The sequence below is a fragment of the Microtus pennsylvanicus genome, chromosome 21 (assembly GCF_037038515.1).
Source record: "Microtus pennsylvanicus isolate mMicPen1 chromosome 21, mMicPen1.hap1, whole genome shotgun sequence".
Lineage (NCBI taxonomy): Eukaryota > Metazoa > Chordata > Mammalia > Rodentia > Cricetidae > Microtus > Microtus pennsylvanicus.
In genome coordinates this window covers 13,486,970-13,505,726 of record NC_134599.1, presented here as the reverse complement: position 1 = coordinate 13,505,726, position 18,757 = coordinate 13,486,970, and the positions used below count along the sequence as shown (strand labels likewise).

General features: G+C 50.8%; 1 protein-coding gene across 7 annotated transcripts in view; it reads right to left on the bottom strand.

Annotated features, from left to right (window-relative positions):
* Adcyap1r1 (ADCYAP receptor type I) overlaps window positions 1–18,757 on the bottom strand; it is a 106,274-nt gene that overhangs the window by 52,156 nt on the left and 35,361 nt on the right. For 2 of the 7 annotated variants that reach the window (XM_075955743.1, XM_075955748.1), the window contains exon 1: window positions 1,334–1,926. The exons of 2 other annotated variants lie outside the window; for them this stretch is intronic. The gene's annotated coding sequence lies outside the window, so the exon portion shown is untranslated. Of the gene's footprint in view, window positions 1–1,333; window positions 1,957–12,702; window positions 12,805–18,757 lie in introns of those variants that run through there. 3 more of the 7 variants (XM_075955745.1, XM_075955751.1, XM_075955750.1) reach the window with 3 other exon arrangements.

The following is an 18,757-nucleotide window of genomic DNA, read 5'->3' as shown; positions in this document are numbered from 1 at the left end:
GGACCTGCTCCAGCCTCAGCTGCCCACCACCCCAAATGCATCCCAGGACGTCCCCCACAAACCTAGAGCTACCTGCTATTCCTGGGCCCCAAAAGGTTCGGTCATGGTAACCCATCCTCTTCCCATGCCCATAGCCAGCCTCCAGCCTTCAGCTTGACCTTCAGAATGGCCTACCTCAGTCCAACTGCAGTCCACCCCCAGCACCCCCATGCTCTGTGGGGGATCTAAACTCGCACATACCCTCACAGGAATGCACCTGAGCTACTACAGAAAAATCGCAATAGAGGCCTGTTTCTCTTTTTGTTTGGGGAGTGAGGGATTATGGGACATATAGCTTGAAGTATAGAAAAGTAGCCACAAGCACACACACCAGTCCCGAAATGGGTTGAAGAATTACCAAAATCCACTGTCAGGTCAAGATGTTCCAGAAGGCTCTGAGTTCCTTCTAGAATTGATGCCCCACTCCCTAGCAGCAAATGAAATGCCATCAGCATCCTCTTTCTGCGTGCTTCCTCCTAAAGATCTAGTTCCATGCTCTGGTGCCTGGTCTCCCCGACCCCCAAACCTGCCTTGCTCTTGCTGATGATATGGTCCTGCTCCCAGCAACTAACTACTGAGGGCCTTTAAAACAGTCAGCAGGGGTCTCAGGAGGGCCCACTCCAGCAGCGATTTTCTCCCATAGGCCCTGCAGGGCGTTTCCTTGTTAGACCACCAAAGCCCAAGCATCTCTCATTCGACCTCTCGGCGCCGCGGGAAAAACTGGAGGACTATCCTTTTTTAAACAATCCTAAAAATTATCTCCCTTGGGGAACAAACTGAACTGGTTCCTACCCTACCTCTATCCCCAGCACATAGCTTGCCCACCCCTCAAGCACCCCGCAGACTGTGGAACGGAGTCCCCCAAAGGACTCTCCAGTGCCTCGCTTCCAAATCCGCGTAGGCGCTTTGGTCCGCCCTGGAGACAGGGAAATAGATCTCTTGGGGTCCCTCTGGCAGCAGTGTCATCCCTTCCCCTGAATGTCCTTTTCTGGCACCAGAAAAGACTGAGAGTGTTAGGCCGATCACCACTCAGTGATCTAAAGGAATGGTGGCCTCACGCCACCGTCCCAGACACTTAGATGGGGCAGAGAGAAGCATAGGCAGCCCACAGCAGCAAGAGAGACTGGGCTCTAGCGCTGTGCCCGGTGCTGGCCCTCGCCGGCTCTGAGTCGGCGGAGCACGCGGCTCCAAGAGACTCTGGGCTGGAGGAGGGGGTCCTAGGGCCCCGCCAGAGAAGGGTCTGGAGCTGGACGCGTGCTGCGGGGCGGAGGGACAGGCCGGGGGTGGCTCTTACCTGCTAGTCCCAGGGTCGTGCCGGCTGCAGGGTGCCGGGACGGAAGGTGCAGGAGGGCAGGAGGGCGTGCAGCCCGCGAAGCCGTGCCCGCCCTGAGCTGCACTGGCTAGAGCGAGTGAGCCGCGGAGCGCGCGCTGAGCCTGGTCTCTGAGTGCTTGTGGCCGCGGGCAGCTGGATCTGTGTGTTCCTGCGCCGCGGCGTGTGCGTCTGTGCACACGGGGACCACACTGGTCCAGAGCAGCCGTCAGTCACTGCCGGGGATGGGAGCCAGGAGCCCCTCGTCTGCTTTCGCCCGACCCGCTTAGCGCGGCCAGCTCTGTCCTGCGGGAGAGGCGCCGCCTCTGCTGCGCAGCCAGGCCCGGAGCTGAGGGAGGCGACAGACCACCGCCTCCCCAGAGGACCGAGCAGGCTGGGGGGGGGGGGGGTTCAGGCCAATGAGAGCCTGGGGGCGGGGTTAGACCCCGGGCAGAGATGGGGAGCAGGATGAGGACCACCGCACTGACACAGCCGGAGCTGCGGCAGAGACCCAGGGCGCGGAGGCGGAGGTAACAGCCCCCCTTTCCCAGTTCTGTCGCAGAGCTTCCGGGCTGAATAGAGCCTTCCTCTGGACTCTCCACCTTTCTGTCCAACGGCAAAACATCCAAGAGAGAAAGCCCTCTCCCTTCCCTCACTGTGTTCCAAGCCTCCTCTGGCAACCTTGCCCCCTGAGCAAGTCCCAGGCCCTCTTTGGGCCTTTCTCGGCCCACAATTCAGATCTGCAAGGATTGGATTGCAAGTGCCTGTCTGGACGTCCTCAAATGTGACACTCTGGAGAACACCTCTATAGTCAGTATAGGAATGATGGTGCTAATAGGAGGTCTCTTAAAATAATTGATACTACCCTGCCAGCGCTGTGAGTTTGGGCATGTGGCCTGACATTTCTGACTTCACCTGCACTATAGAATCGTAGTTCCTGTTTCTGTAGTCTTGAGAACAGCCTTAAGTAAAGACAGTCTATGTGCCCGTAGTAGACTGGTACTAGCCTTTTATAATCTCTGATGCTGAACGAATCCTATTGTTCTTGATGACATGGTCTGTTCGGTCTTCTCCTGGTACAATTTGGTAAGTGGAGGCTTAATGAGTAGAACTCAGCATGAGTAGGTCTCATAGCCAACTAACCTGCCATGCCCGGTTGGTTGTAACTGTCCCCAGTCAGAGTTCTCTGCATCTCCATCACTCAGCTCTCAAACAGGCCTGTCATTGCCCATTCAGGTAGGTTCTGGGCCACCCTCCCTATGGGTCCAGTCACTGGGGTACAGAGTGCCTTCTGAGGAATCCCCAAGGAGGAAGAGGAAAGCAGAAAGGACTTGAGCATCTCTTTGGCAAGGTTAGTCAAGCAGAAGATAAAAGGTCTGGGAGGTAAGAGAATCACAGCATAGATGGGAGCCATACAGAACCCTAACACACGAGACCTGACCATTTTACACCCCATTTCACAAATAAAAATAATAAGGCTCAGAATAAGGAGCAACCTAATGTTCCAGAAAGATGTGTGTATAAAGTCCCCTATATACAGAGATGTCCATGATTCCCCCTTGTAGCCCCCCCCCAAAAAAAACCCTGGCCTGCCTGCTTCACCTCACTGTTGACTGGTACTGGCTTGTGTTCCTTTGAGGCCATGTTCCAGAGGAAGAGAAGTGCAGATTACCACTCTTCTCTATCAAGAGTAGTCAGGGCCCCTCTGGAAAGAACATAGCCAGGTGCTAAGCAAGTGTCAGCCAGACTACCCTCTGGAATGCACTGCATCTCTTTCTAGTCTTTTTTCCCAAGCTGGTGGTCAGCTTCTCTACTCAGCCTCCAGCCCCAATGTAGGACCAAACAAATGAGATGTCACCTGGGAAAGTATTCTGTAAACTGAGACGTACAAGGGAAGCCATGGCTGTTGGGAGCGTCTAGGTTGGAAATTAAGCATGAAATGCAAGACACTGGCACTAGGGATGTGTGGAATGGGGAGGAGGGATCACCTACGGTAGGGCAGTTCACTCCAGAAATGGTGACAGTCAGAGTCCCCTATGGGAGTCCTGCCATTCTGAAGTTGTGCATCCAGTTCCTGGTTTATTACATGTTTTTGGTTCTTTACATCTGTGTCTGGGAACCAAAACCCTGTTTGCTGTTCTTTGTCACAAGGTGCACAATGTGGTGTCTGAGAAGATGGTCATGGCATGCATCTTCCTCTGTACACACACACACACACACACACACCATTGTGTCTGAAAAGGTAGCCATAGGATGCATCTTCCTCTCTCCAGAGAGAGAGAGAGAGAGAGAGAGAAAGAAAGAAAGAAAAAGACAGAGAGAGAGAGCACGCATCTACCTCTGTCCAGACAGCCAGTCATGTAGAAGGAAGTGAGATACATACGTACGTGCACACATGCACACACACATTCACAGCCTATGGCCCGAAAGTGAGTCCCTGGCAGAACCAACTGGGCAGTCAGGCCTCTGTTGCACCTAGCCTAGAAAGAGATAAGGGCAAAGAGGGGATGGAAAACCATGACACACCTGCAGCTACATTTGTCTGAAGCATCCAAAAGTGGTGCTTCTTCTTAGTTGATTCAATTCCCAGGGGCAAAAAGATGACCTTCTTACCAGACCAAACACCATAACCCAGCAGAGGAGTGTCTTGTGACTACCCCCTCCACTATCCTATAAGGCCAGGACGAGTTTCTGTGTCCTATGCTGCTCTCTGCCTGTCACGGGCATTTGTCTCTGGGCCTCTTGACAAATATGGTCCCTTGCATAATGACTTCACCAGTTCTGGACACCTAAACTGAGCACCCTCAAGAAGAGAGCCATTATATCTACGCTCATTCACCCAAAATGTCAACTTCAGGTCAAGTTCTAACCTTGACTTTTTATGCTTGGCAGCCCGCCACTGACCTTGCTGTCAGGCTCTGGAACGTATTAGGGGATGCTAAAGACACACTGTGGCAGTGGTATCCCAGAGTCCGCTTGAGCTGCCTTCCCTCCCAGAGCAGGGGAATGAGGGGCCTCCACTCCCACTGTTCCCTACCCTGAGGAGCTCACTGCCTCATCCCTCTCCACAAGCCAGCCAGCCAGCTGGGCAGGCAGCATCTGAAAAATATGGGTTTTAATTCAATTTCCTGAGATGAGGGATTGAGGGAGATGGATGCCAGGCCACCCTACCCAGCATTCATCTCTCCTGGGCAGCCGTTCCTTTCGTGACTCTAGCCCAGCCCTGGCGCCACTCAGACAGAAGCTGCACCTCCCAGAACACAGGTGTCTCATGGCGGGGAGCTCGCATTTCTGGTACGCTCTCCCTTTGGAGACCCCAGGTTGCTCTGGCTTCCTGGCACTTGCTGGTGGAGAAATGACCCTTCTTAACTCTTCTCCACAGAATCTCTTCAGAAGCTTTGAAAGAAACACCCCTGCCTGAGGCCTCACCACCACAGATAATTAGATAATTGGCCTGTGGAGAGGCTTGGGTAGGAGTGTTTTTTGAAAGCTCCCTAGGGTCTCTTAACATCCAACCAGAGTGCTCTAGAGCACTATGAGAAGCCCTCCCCACGCCTGTGTGCCAGCCTCTCAAGATGGTCTACTCAATACCACCAGAACAGGGACCTCGAGGACCTGGTCCCCAGACCTTTGGATACCCTGAAAAACAAGGAAATGTATGTTAGTTCTCTGTCTAGAACCGTGCTATGCAGACTGTGGTCCTGTGGTACTTGAAATCCCTTGAGATATCTCGGCAGCTACCTGGAGTCAAGGAGGACGGAGGGTCATCTTCAGAGGCACCTGGCACCCCTCACTAGGCTTAAATTCTCTCTGCTCCCCCTCCCATCCATTCCAGAGCCCAGCAGTGGATACAGATGAGTGAGGCAAGGGCTGGTTGGAATTAGGGGCAGGTGGGATCCAGGGGCAAGAGCTCTGGAGCTCTCACTCCTAAGGCTCAGAATTAGAAAGGATGCTTCAGTTCCAGGACGTTACAGTTGCTGGCAGAGCAGGTCTCAGAGCTACCGGCCCCGGGCCTCCCCAGCTCTTGGATAAGCACATATGTGTCTAGGAAGTTGGAAAGTATGGGTGTTGGGGTGGACTAGATGAGAGAGATAATTCTTTGAAGCCCAGAGGAAAAGCAAGAGACCTGTATGCAGATCTTCAGCTCTTTGCACTGTGTATACAGATATGCAAATACACTGCCCTGCTCAGATATACACAGGCAAATATACATACTCATTGCACCTTCTGGTACAGGCTGCATCCCCAGGGGTGTGGCCACAGACGAGCCAGTGGGTGGTCCCACACACAGATTCGTGCTGTGAATCTGCAGCTTCTCCTCTGGGATAGAGATATTCCCTCCCGAGGGATCTCAGGCAGACAGCAGGGCCTGTCTGCAGAGGCATAGCTTCATCACTCTTAGGCAGTTCTTGTCAGAGAGTGAGTGACATTTCCCATTCACCTTCTGTAGTGCCTTCCCCAGGGAGTCAGCTGGTTACTCATGGGAACCAAGTGTTCTGAGAGCCCAGAGTTGGTGGAGAATGAAATATTTCTATTCTCACACCATCTCCTCTCTCTCCATAGGATTCTTTTCTTATCCTTCCATCCCCAACTGTTTTCTTCATACCTGGAGTTTGGGCGTAGCCTCTTCAGTTGTAGAAAGAACCCTTCCAGTCTAGACTACAAAATGACCACATATGTATTTAAAGGGCACTTTGCACATACCCCACCCTTAGCTAGGAGCAGGTCTGCTATCTCTGACCTGCTCTAGGTTCCGTCATGATGTGTTTGTGCATCACCTCTGTCTGCTCCCTTCTTGCCGATACCATAGTCAAAACCAGTTTCCGCTTGCCGCTCCTGCAGCTTCCTAGAGTCTGTCTTGACTGCTCTAAAAATGACAGTATGCCCCAGCCCCACACCAGCCCTAGCTCTAATAAAGGACCTCGGCAGTCAAGCACAGAGGTGTGGAAATTGCAGATAATTCATGTAGGAGGAGGCAGGCTGCATGAGGCATGAATACAGCTGTTCCCAGAAAAAGCAGTTCAGAATAATGCAAGGCCTGTGACAGCCTTAGACCTGAGTTGGTGTCATGCAAATGATGCTGATAATTATATTAAAAGTAGGGCAAATAGAAGGTTATTTGATGACCAACTTTGGGAACAGTTTGGCAGATGTTAAAATAATTCTTTGCTGCGTGGCAGATGGAAGAACTGTGTGTAAGAAATTCATAAGGTGCCTCGGCCCTAGACCTGAGCTTGCGCGAACGGGATGACCTAAGACCTTGGAAATATTCAAGGCGACGTCTATATGGTTTAGATTTTCTAGTGCTGTGCAAACCGTTACTGTAAACATAGTAGCTTGAGATAATTTACCTGACTAGCTGGCATATGTCACAAGTTCCATGCATTCAGAGACTGGACAGGGAGTTCTATTCAGTGCATTATAAGGCTGCAATCAAAAAGAAACCAGGTCTGGGAGCTCCGTGGAGGTCTGCGGTCTTATCCCAAGGTGTTTGCAGAATTCAGTTGCTTGGGGCTGTCATACTTGGGCCTTAGCTTTGAAAGGTCAAGCACCACATGCTGCAGAGAGGCCTGTCCTAGCACTGTGACCCTCAGAGCTGTTCGGCCTCTCTGTCTTTGATCTATCTTTCCAAAGGCTCATTTGCTTGGCTCAGACTCTTTCAGAGTAAGTTCCCTGGTCCTAAATTTAAAAGCAACTCAATGGGGAACAGACAGCAAGATCCCTTCCCCTTTGCCTCAGACGAGCGCCGATCAAGAAAGCAAGATCACACCGTACTTTCAAGTCCTGTCCACATTCAAGAAGGTGAAATTATGTGCTATTTCACAGCAGGGGCAGGAACTGTGGGTACTTCCAAATCCAACCTACTGCAGTTCCCATCTTATGGAGCCTGGAATGTGAAGGCAGGGCTGGGGCTCAGCAGTCTGCTAAAGCAGCTCCCTGAAGTCAGTGCCTGGGCCTGTCTGTCTATGCCTCCAGTGTTTGGCATTCCCTCTCTGCTGATTACAAGTGAGTGGCCAACCCCTGTCTCCATTGTACCTCAGTGAGTAGTCCAAAGGCCAGGACAGAAAAATAACAGCATCAACCTGTCCAGAGCCACAGATGGTAAGGCTGAAACAACGTCTGCCCCACTGTCCACAAGGAGCCTTATAAGTTAGGCTCTGTGCTGTCTCTCATCTTAGGAGCTCATCAGGCTGTATTGGATAGGGACATGGTGATCACGTGTATGCAGGGGAAGAAACCAAGTCTCAGAGAGACCAAGTCAAAAGATGCTGCCAGCCCACTCAGTTCAAGCCTAATGTCACCAACACTGCTTCTGTGTAACAGGGGCTGGCTGTGCAAGGAGAGCCCAAGACACTCAGCTACTTCCCTCACTCCTGCCCTTCTCTCCAGGGTCCTAGGGGAAATCAGTCCTGGATCCATTTCACCCTGGGATGACGGCCGCAGGGAGAGGTGTTCTCAATTATTCCCAATTAGCCTGGCTGGTGATCTCCATCACCAAGCTGTCTCTTTGGCTGCTTCTTTGTGTTTTGAGGACACTTCTACAGGACAGGGGACCTCATCCGCAGCAGTCTGGAAGGAAAGGTCCCAGAGGAATAATGTTGACTGGGATGGAGAGAGACATATCCTCATCACGCTATTAGAGACTGATGCTTCTACCAGCGCCCCAGCGGGAAGCTTCCCTCCAGCCCCCAGGCTACCTCCCCCATCCTTCCTGTTAGAAGGAGCCACCAACCCACTCTCTGAAGGACACAGCTATCCAGAACTTTCCCCAGATCTCCACATGTATCACCCTTCCTCTTCCTTGGTCTTTGTTCACTTGTCCCTACCACTGTGAACCCTGTCATCTCCTCCTGTTTAACTGAAGCAAGCAGTACTAACAAGACAGAGACTTCATCATCGGTCTTCAGGATTTAAACTGTCGGTCCTACAAGATTATTTAACTTTCTATGCCTCTATTTTCTTACCTTGAAAGCCAAGTTAAATAACAGCATTGAATATTTAAGGCTGTTGTGAAAATATATAAATATGTGTGCTTTTATATATACACATAATACATCTGTCTTGGAGTGATGCTTAGCATTGGGGAAATACAAAAGAGCCATGTTTCCCTTGCTTGCTCGTTTTCATTTTTAAGATTGTTCTCGTCGATTTGTTTGCTTTAGTTTTCGTTGTTGTCACTGCTGTTTGCTTTTGACAGGCTCTCCTCACTTAGCCCAGGATAGACCTGGGATCCCCTCCTTCTCAGCAATGCTAGGGTTAAAGCACTGACACTCCAGGCTCGCCCTTTTCTCCCACAGCCCTCTCTGTGCACACACGACAAACGACCTGCCTCTTCCTACAAGATGTGTCTCCGCTAGGCCATCACAGACTGGCTGAGGACCAAGTCCTTCTTTACTCATTGCTCCAGCCCCAGTTTGGCCAGCTGGATACTGCTGAGCTGGAGAAAGGCTCTGGTCTTCTCTCTGCACACTCAGAAACCGCAGTTTCAAGAGAATCAAAGGAAGCTTCAGCTTCCAGCATCTCTTAGCTGTGCCCCCCGACCCACAATCGCAGACCCCACTTCCAGATCACTCCTCTCTCTCCAACACACTCACCAAACACTAGAGTCCAGCCCACCAATCTGAGACCCCCTGTCCTACAATCCTGGAGTTTTGGGCTTTCTAGAATAGATCACGTGACTCAGAGATTCCATAATGAAACTCTACCCGAGCATCACTGATAGGAGGCAGGACTCTTGGAAAGGAAACCTAGACTTTCAGAAGAAACTCGGAACTGGAACATGGGAGGATCTGGATAGGCCAGCTGGCTCCCTGTCAGTGTCAAAAAAAAGGCAAATGGCGCTTGTGTGTGCTCTAAGCTTAGGGCCAGGCTAGTGGACAGAATGGTGGGAAAGGGCTCTCCTGTGAGGGTTGCTAGGCACTAGCAGCACTGGGGGTGGGGACAAAGAGCTGCCTGGTCCAGTCAGCAGAGCCAACACTGCATCCTAATCAGGCTACTGGGGGAGGGATGTGGGCATGGCTGGTCCTAATCCCATTACAGCTGCTCATCCAGCTGCCAGTGCTGGCAGAACCCCAGACCCCAGGGCTGTCCTCTCCTTCCCTGATCAGGACAGTCTGCAAAGTCAGTCTGCAGAGGACTTTAGGTTCTGAAGGTTTTCTGTCTCACTCTGAGATCCCAAGCACTGAGAAGAATGTGGCTGTACCTTGTGCACCAGGGAAATAAAGGCAAGGTCATTGTCACTAGGGAGCCTTGAGGGGAGAAAGACTGAGCCAGGAAAGAGGCTGAGAGTGTATAAGAAGCACCAAGTATGAGACCTCACTAGGCTCAAGCCACTCAGTACTGCAGCCCAGCCAGGCCTCCCCTTACCCTTCTAGACTGGCCTCCCTCTAATCTCGGCTTCAGAGGAAGCCTTGGATCAGGCCACAAAATGACCTAACATCTTCATTCAGGACAGAGCCCTGACCCTACTTGGAGTCTCCCAGCATGCTTCAGTGGGCATCTCTAAATCTCACCCATCTCCATAGAGCTCTCTCTCTGAAGACAGGACTCTTCTTAAAGAACTGCTTGTTCCCTGAGCCCTACTGACTTCTAGAAACTCGCAGCTGCAGAATCTTAGCCCAAACTCCCTCCCCTTGCTCCTCAAAGTGGACTCATCCTACTGTGGAGTGTCTGCGTGTGTGTGTGTGTGTGTGTGTGTGTGTGTGTGTGTGTGTGTGTGCATGCATATGTGTGCTTGCATGCGTGTGTGTATGTGCGCGCATCTCTGTGTGTGTGTGTGCATATGTGTGCTTGCATGCATGTGTGTATGCGCGTGCGTCTCTCTCTCTCTCCCTCCCTCTCTCTCTCTCTCTCTCTCTCTCTCTCTCTCTCTCTCTCTGTGTGTGTGTGTGTGTGTGTGTGTGTATGTGTGTGTGTGTGTGATTCCAGGAGTAGCTTTGTGCCCAAGATCCCTTCCAGACTCTGTCCACAAAGAGTCTAAAAGGAGGTCAGTGGGTAGATGCTAGTCCACCCAGAGTCAAGACACAGACGATGTGGACAGAGTCATCCTTGCTGGAGGTGAAGACACGGAGTGGTGATAGAATTGGTGAGTGAGGGTGAAGGTAACCATTCTATAGGAATCAAAGTCCTGAGTGAACGTGTGTTGTTGACATCATCACAGACATGACAGGGAGCCTACTCTCAGCCCCTTTGGAAAGTAGCAAATTCCCTTTCCCCTGCTGGGGTGAGACTCAGGGCAAGGAGAGAAATGGTAAATCCTTCCCTTCTGGTCCATGAATAGACAGTGTGCTCAGAAAATATCCACTGTAGATTTCTCCCCACTGATTTTACAGCTGGAGCACTGCTCCCCTACAGAGACTGTCCTACCGAGATTAGCTACACCTGCCTCCTTGAACCAACTGCTTGCCATAAACCTGGCCTCCTTGTTGATGTGTATGGAATAACCTATTCTCCTGTTCAGCTGAATGCAATGCCTCTGCCTCTGTGTCAGTTCTGTATAATAATCATGCGAGATTCTGGGGCAGTGAGCTTTCTTCATTTGGGAGTGCAGACAACCCAATTCGATTTTCCCCTACGTATTTGTGTGTTTGTGTTTTCTCCATTCCTTCAGTGCCCTGGTCAAGGCCATTCCTAGAAGCCATGCAGTGACCCAGCTCAGCACCTCCTTGCAAGGTGAACAAGATATTGACCCTGGTAATTTTGGTAAATGGAGGCAGATATGGATGACCTTCCTGAATGGGTCGTGCAGTTCACACTTCTCATGCAGGCTCCTTGGTGGTCTTTCTTGCCCTTCTTGAGCACAGAGAATGCCTAGGAGGAATTCTGATTTCTCGCCATTATCAAGCTAGGGGGGAGCTGTCCTCTTCTTTTCAATATGGCCGCAGTGGAGGGTTCGAGACCTCCTCCTCCTCGAGCCCTTGATTAACATGCTCACTCCCACAAGCTCAAAGGTTCCTGTCAGGAAAGGAAAAGAAGTCCTAAAGACCCCCAGCTCTCCAACTGTTCAGCAGGAGGAATAATAAAGGAGTGGCATGACCAGCCTCACGTGGCCCATGTGGCCACAGAGCGTGCGGTCATAAGGAAAACCTTCATCATAGCCAGCCTCACATGTCTCTAGAGAGAATCACTTTCTCTGCGTGACAGGTGAGAGGCGGGTGACAGTGGCCTCACGGGTGGTGGCAAAGAGACTTTCCTTCTAAGCCGAGTCCATGCTGCCAACCACAGTGCTTCAGCCATATAACCTGCATTCACTTCTCAGCAAGGACAACAGGAAGGTCTGTGGGTTGAGACCTTCTATTGTCAGGCTGTCCTAGCCAATGTTCAGTGTGTCTCTGGTTCTAAATCCCAGTAGTCATGGCTAGTCACTGGGAAATTTAAAACACCCTCAAACACTTGCAACATGGCTTCCCTCTGCTCATTGAGAACTACACAGAGGTCATCTCTACAGGACTTACAAAGAGAGTCCTCAGCCCTGTTTAGGCAGCATGGTCGTCCCACCCACCCCAGGAAAGGTAAAGACTCAGAAAGTGGGAACCCCAGAACAGCACTGAAGTCACCAGAGGTGGTGGGGTGGGAGTTTTCCCCTTCAAAGGTTGACGTAACACAGGAAGATTCAAATGACTGCATGTATTAGTCATATGCATTGTTCTGGAAAAAAAAGAAAAACCTAGGGAAAGTAACAAGGGAGAAAGAATGTTCCTGGGTTTATGTTTCCCGGGGTATCCGGCCATGTCCGCTGTCTTTGCTTTTCTAGGCTGTGATGAGGCTGAACACCACAGTGTGAGGAGGAGTGAAGTCACTTACTTCCCCCGGTATCCAGGAAGGGAAGAGAGGGAAGGAAAGATGGGGTAAGGGGACGGAGTAGCTATGCTATGCACTCTGTGTGTTAGCTGACTTGTTCCTTCTTCCTCTCCTTCTCTCCAGGTCCCAACTAGTAGATGGTACCACTCACAGACAAGGCTTTTCATTGCCCACATGTCAAGTGCCCCTAGAAAAACCCTCATTGTCACACCCAGAGCTGTGTCCAACTAATTTCCTAAGAGTCTATCTCTCTAATCACGTTGACAATGAAGACTGTCACTTTCCATCTTCGGCAGTTTCTACTTTTTCCAGTTCCCTGGTGCAGATAGAGAATCCAGTGTCCTTTGATCCAGACAGGATATTCCTCCGGGGGTCCAGACCAGCATGTGTAGCAACCCATATGACTGATCCCATTAACTCCTGGGATACTTCCCGGCCACATTTCCATGTTGAACACAAGAGCCTGCCATCTCCATGTTTTCCAGGGCTCCTCCTCTACAAATGTACCTCTTTTACATTCTTGGGCAGTGGGGAGCCTGGGTGTCACTCCTTACCGTTGCTACTCATAATTCATGCAGCGAGCAGTGTTGGTGAGGACTTCCAAGAGCTAGTCACAGTGGCACACTTGAAATGGCAGTGATCCATTCCTCCTCGGCCTGTGGTCAAATAGGATGTACATAATTAAAGCAATGACTAACCTCTTAGTGGAACCCAACTAGAATATTGACATTGGGAAGCAGGGCACTCTGATCTCAGCCAGATGTCAGGGATGTGTCAAGAATTTGACTGCTCTTAGATTTAAAGGGGAAGTTAAGGAATAGCTTGGAGTGGAGGGGGGGGGGGCTCCATGGAGAAACCAAAAGCTATAGGCCTCAGAGAAAAGAAGCAGCAGGCACGGGCCCCACTGCAACCAATGCAAGCCAATGGGGTTGGACTGAATTTGAGCCATAGGGCCAGATTCCATGGTCAGAGGCCTTATCCTCAGAGCAGTGGGAAATGGTTGAAGAGAGTATAAGGTCTCACTTGCATTTTTAAAGTATTTCCCAAGATGTCAGGAAAAAGGGGGTTGGAGGGTGCAGAGAGTAGAGCTAGAAGGCTGGCTGCATCAGGCAGGACCTGTGGAAAGGACAGAGAGATGGAGAAACAGGAGACTATAAGGAACACAGCCAATAGGACTCAGCAGCCAGGTGTATGAGTGTATGATTGAATTCGGGCCACTGGGGAACGTAAACAACATCTAGTATATTCTTTTGAAGGGAGAAGCCTGAATGCACCATTTGCTTTCTCCTCCCCACTGACTGGGGCCGAAGTGTGATAGTGCAAACCAGGGTAACCTTGTGAGGAAGAGAAAACTGCTTCTTGAGAAGGATCTGGCTTCCTTGTGAACCACTCAGATTTGTATGCAAGGCAACCGTCCACTTCTCTTTCATTCTTACACGGCTGTTCAGGGACGCTACTGATGAAGCAATGCTTCAGAATGATGGACTAGCCATGAGGTATAGGGAGGTTGACGCTGGCAGAGCCTACGGCTGACACCAGGCTGCACTACTGTCTACCTGGTGGACACGTTCACTGAGCAGGAACCTGAAGGAGGAAGCAGGCGGCACATGGATTATGAACTGGACTTGGGTCATGTGGGTTTGAGGCACCCTAAGAGAAGCCTAGGAAGAGACATCACAGGAGGAAGTGAGAAGCTCAGAAAAGAGGCTGAAGTTGGAAGAGCAAGCCTGGGCTTAGAAATAAAGTCAGGGTTCTCCACCCTGGAAGCACAAGACTATGTCAGAATTCTGGTAAGCAGGCACATGCAGATTTTGACAGAAGGGATTTGAGGCAAGGACTGGCATTGGTGCCTTGGTAAACTCTGTGTTCGATTCTCCCAGGCAGCTAAGGGTGGGATTCCTTGGGTGGATGGTGACTCTGGGAGTGGACAGATGGCTCAGGGAGAAAGCACAGAGTAAGGAGACTCGAACTCAGAACCTGGCCTCTCCAGTGCCTCCCACACATCCTGCCACTACCTGGTGGTGAGAAAGTGTGATGACCCTTAGCCACTGCCCAGTCAGCCCAGCTCTGGCAATGGGGAACATGGCGGGGACACCAGATAAGACATATATTGTCCTCTCGGCTAGGGCTCTAGAGTGACGATGCCCGCTTTTCTTTTGCCTACACCCCCACTGTCCCCTAGCCTCTCAGGAACTTCTCTAGGCTTTACAGCTGACCTGAATGTAGGCTACCAGGAGGTGGGCTCCACGGGCCTCCCTGGGAAGGAGCTCCTTGCCCAGCGCTTGCCTAGGGCCATTCTATGAGCTCTGTCATTGCAGCGGCTGGCGAGTCTGCAAGCACCAACCTATGCTGCAAACTCACAGGCATTCAGGCTATTCTGTCACTCTTTTCCCTGACAGCTAGCCCTGTGCTTTTGCTGATCCCATCTACAAACCAAGAGAATTATGGGCGCCCTATCAAGACAAGTGGTTGCTAGAGAAACTAGCTTCCCAAAGCCCCATCCTGATGCATACTAATTCTTCTGCACCCCCCTTCTACTGATATTGTTCCCCAGGTAGAGACTGACCAAGCGAAACCCACTGAAGATTATTCTCCAAATACCTGAACTGGGGTCACTACCAAAAAACCTTAAATTGAAGGGTCTTCCTAAGGCTGGCTGTCACTTTTCCCCCACTGGGCCCTACTGACCCAACTCAAGGATCTTGAAGGAGTGTCTGTATCAGCCTTCAAGTGAGGTCTGAAACAAAGGCACCTGTTTCCCCTGTACTCCATCACTCCCCTCACTGGGTCACCTACCAGAGTGAAGGCCAAAGGGGAAAGCCCACCCAGGCGAGAGAACGGGTGAAAAGAATGAACTTGGCTTGGGCTGTCCCATGTTGAATGAAGAGGTGGCTGAGGAGAGTAGAGGTGATCCCCTCCGTAAGCCAGGGCCAAGTTTGGTGACACTGTCAGTGCTAGGGAAGTGCAGGGACTTTCTTCACAGTGTGACATGGCTTCTCAGGAAGCCATGGCAGCAGTTCATGGTGGCTGAGCAGGTCTGCCCTGGAGGAAGCATGCAGCAGAGGCTATTCACACTGCTGCTGGCCAGGGCCTGCACCGCAAGGCACACATGATACCTGAACATGCTACACATGGCTGGTTCAAACGGAGATGTGATGGGAATGTGAAATAAACGCTGGATTCCGGATTGGCACATGAGAAAAAAAGGCAAAATAGCTCATTCGTATTTTATGTTGATAAAATTTTGAAATATTTTGAATGCAACGGGCTAAATAAAGCATACCATTAAAACTCCCTTGTTTCTTTTTAAATACAACTACTAGATGTTTTGAAATTGTATATATGGCTCCATTGTGCCTCCCATATGTTTCTATGAGGCAGCAGGAAGTGGCCAGAGATAGCCTTGATTAACAGGTCCCTACTTCTACGCACAAGCCTGTTTCACATGTACTACTTGATTTTCACAACGGCATAAGGTATATATCATTCTTATCTTTGATTTATTCACAAGGAAGCCGTGTCCCAGAGAGGCTAATTAACTCACCCAAAGCTGCACAGGCAGTAATCTCATAGCTGGTTGCAGACTCTGGGTGATGAATCACTTCCTCTGGGAATGGGGGCCTGGCTGTGGTGGCAGTGGCGGGGAGGGGGAAGGGTGAGTCAGAACTCAGCGGGCATCAGTGAGGGATCAGCAGGCAAAGGGAAGCTTAAGGAAAGTCAAGGGATCCAAAAGGTACAGAAGGATCTAGGTGTGACTAGTACGGAAGGGCACTGCTGTTTACAGGGCATGGAACATGCAGGTGGGAAAAGAGACTTAGGAGATCTGTGTGGGTCCATGGAGTATAGATGGGCATTGTGGGCAAAGAGCCTCGGAGGGCGAGAACACTACCTAGACAGTGCAGATATTGAGGGAAGGGCCTCTGAGTGGAGCCTGGAGCTCGGCAGGAAGGAAAGGCAAGGGGCTAGGAGAGGAGCTCAGAGGCAAAGACAGAGAAGCGAGGCAGGAATGCATCCTAGGAGTGGTGATGGTGGTGGCCATTGGAAGCCTATGGGAATAAGACAACCTTAGGGATGCCCAAGGCAGGGTTTCTCTGATACGGGACTTCCTCCAGCTAATCCACACAGGCATCAAGCTCATCCTTGATCCCCAAGAGCTAGATAGCACTTGTTCCTAAGAAAGGCTATGCCAAGTGGCCCCTGATAAGTAAGAGGAAGGCTCTTCAGTGTAGACAAGTGACCTAAGAAACTCCTTCATTTAATACCCATGAAGTTAGTCCTTTTGTCTGACTAGAACATTTGTTCAGAGTTCTTACCTGCAGTGCAGCTGAACACACAGTTTCTTTGGAACACTGCTTACACATAAAGACTGTTTGGTTTGGCAAAATTCTTGGGGTCACCCAGTTCCCAGTGCAGTCACACCTGGCTTCCTCTCCTAGTTGGCCTATTCCTGTCTATAGGCTTGCTTGGGCTGTCCCAGCCGTTCATTAACACTGCCACCCCAACTCTCCAGGTTCCTCCTGTCCCCATCACTAATCTCCCCATCAGCGGCTTCTCATCAACTGCACTGCCTGCAAAAGCAAGTGCTTTGTCGATGGAAAAGCCCTTCGGGGGCAAACACAGGAAATGAAAGAGTACGCCCAGCAAGAAAATCCATTCTTTCGCACAGATTTCTGAAATCTGATTGCTACGGCTTCTGCTGAGTGCCGGGGATCTACTGGCCATTGCTCATACCCATGGAGGCTGGCAAGTGGAATGCCAAGAGGAAAGCCTCTGCTGAGATTCTGTCATGCTTTGTCTGTGCTTCTGGGACTGAAAGGCCAACAGACTGCCAAGATGTCTGTGGTAAAGTAGGCGTTCGGGTCACCGGCTAACACCCAGGGTGGGTTGGCTGATGACCTGCTGAGAAGAGGGTGTTGTGCCAGAGGAGACTTGTACTCATGAGGCCAAGATGTGTGACTCCAAAGGTGGGGGGCTAGGGGAATAGCTTCCCCTAGAGACAAGATGGAACCAACCATCCTACATTTTAGTTCATTGGGTCACTGTTGCTCTCCAGGACTGATTCGGTCTACAAAATGAGGGTGTTGAATGAGTTTGGTTTAAGGTCCCTTCATATACCACTCACTCAACAGCCTTGCACTTCCAGCTATGCGAAGACTTACAGGAGCCTCTGTGAACGGTGCCCAGAGCCCTGAATTTCGAGGCAGAAACTGCCCCCGTCTCACCATCTCACCAGGCCCAAATGCTCCTTGGAAACCAGGCTCAGATGACAGCTTGGAACTGGCGCATTGGAAGCCTCTGCCCAGCAAGGGGATCAGCTGTGTCAGTTCCAAGACCTCAGGGAGGACAGGAAAACATTATGGACAAGGTGTCCATGCAGAAGTAGAAATCTTTTCTTATGTGGGTTGCAGCTCAGAGCTCTGAGGGTCTTGCCAGATGTGTTTTCGCACACCAGAACAATTCCTACCATGCGCTCGCTACCCATCCTGAGGTACGGGTCTCTCCGTGCCCATCTCTCATGGTATTATTCTAGTCTCTTCTCTACATAGAACATGCACCAAGACCACAGGGACCTTCTCTGTGAGTTGGTCTTGAGTCTTGAGTTGAGCACTTCCCTTGCAAAGGCAGGGGATCTCAATGCGTGTTTGTTGAAGGAACTGAAAGCTCTTGCTCTGGCCTCTGGGTCTCAGGCTCAGTGTCAACAAAACCTCCCCATGAGACCAGCTGGGAATTGCCCCTGGATTTTCTAGTATTTGGTCAAGGAGTTGCTGCTCCTCCGTTCCTGCCTGGCAGGCTGCAATGGATAGCAACTCAGGTTCAACTATAGCCTGTAGAGGGGGGAGTGAATGAAGTGCATTCACTATCCAACCAAGCCTGGGAAAAGACGGCATCTTTCTTTCACATAAAGGGGCTATGGGGGCCTGAGGGCAACTTGTCCTTATGGATCTTGCTGTTTGATGATAGTTGCTTAGCACCAAGAGAACCTCTCTCAACTAATCATTTCTACTGCTACCCAGGCCTGGTTAGATGGAAGTACCTGGACCTTCGCGCTGGACCTTGGAGTCTGCTGAAGTATAATAGTATCTCCTTCCCTGTCCTTAATCTGCCTATAGGCAGAAGCAGCAGCCCCAGGGCTGTCCTCAACACACGGATCTTTTGGATTCCTTTCCCGGGGGTAGCTCTAACATCCTGCTCTCTCAGGACAGGGAAATAATGGTGTCCTTAACAGAGTGCCTGTGATCTGAAACCAAGATAGATGCTCAGCCACCAGAGCCTGGTGGTCTTGGGGAGAGACTTCAAGGGCAAACCTAGCTCTGGGAAGGAACGCTTTTCAGTATCATGGTCATGGTGGCTTCTGGGTTTTGAACCTAAGGGTCTTGGAGATATTTGCTAATAAATGCCCCTGAGACTAGTACCCTACAAAGACCTGTAGGACAATTTTGGGCAGCTTTCCCAAAGTCACTAGCTACCTGAAGGCTGCCCCTGCCATAGGACTGTGATATCTAAGCTCCTTTCTTGTTTTTAGTCAATGAGCTAGAGGGATAGAGAATGTGCCCCTTCCTTTGGTAGATAAGGAAACATAGAGGCCAGGTGGAGAAAGCCCACAGAGAG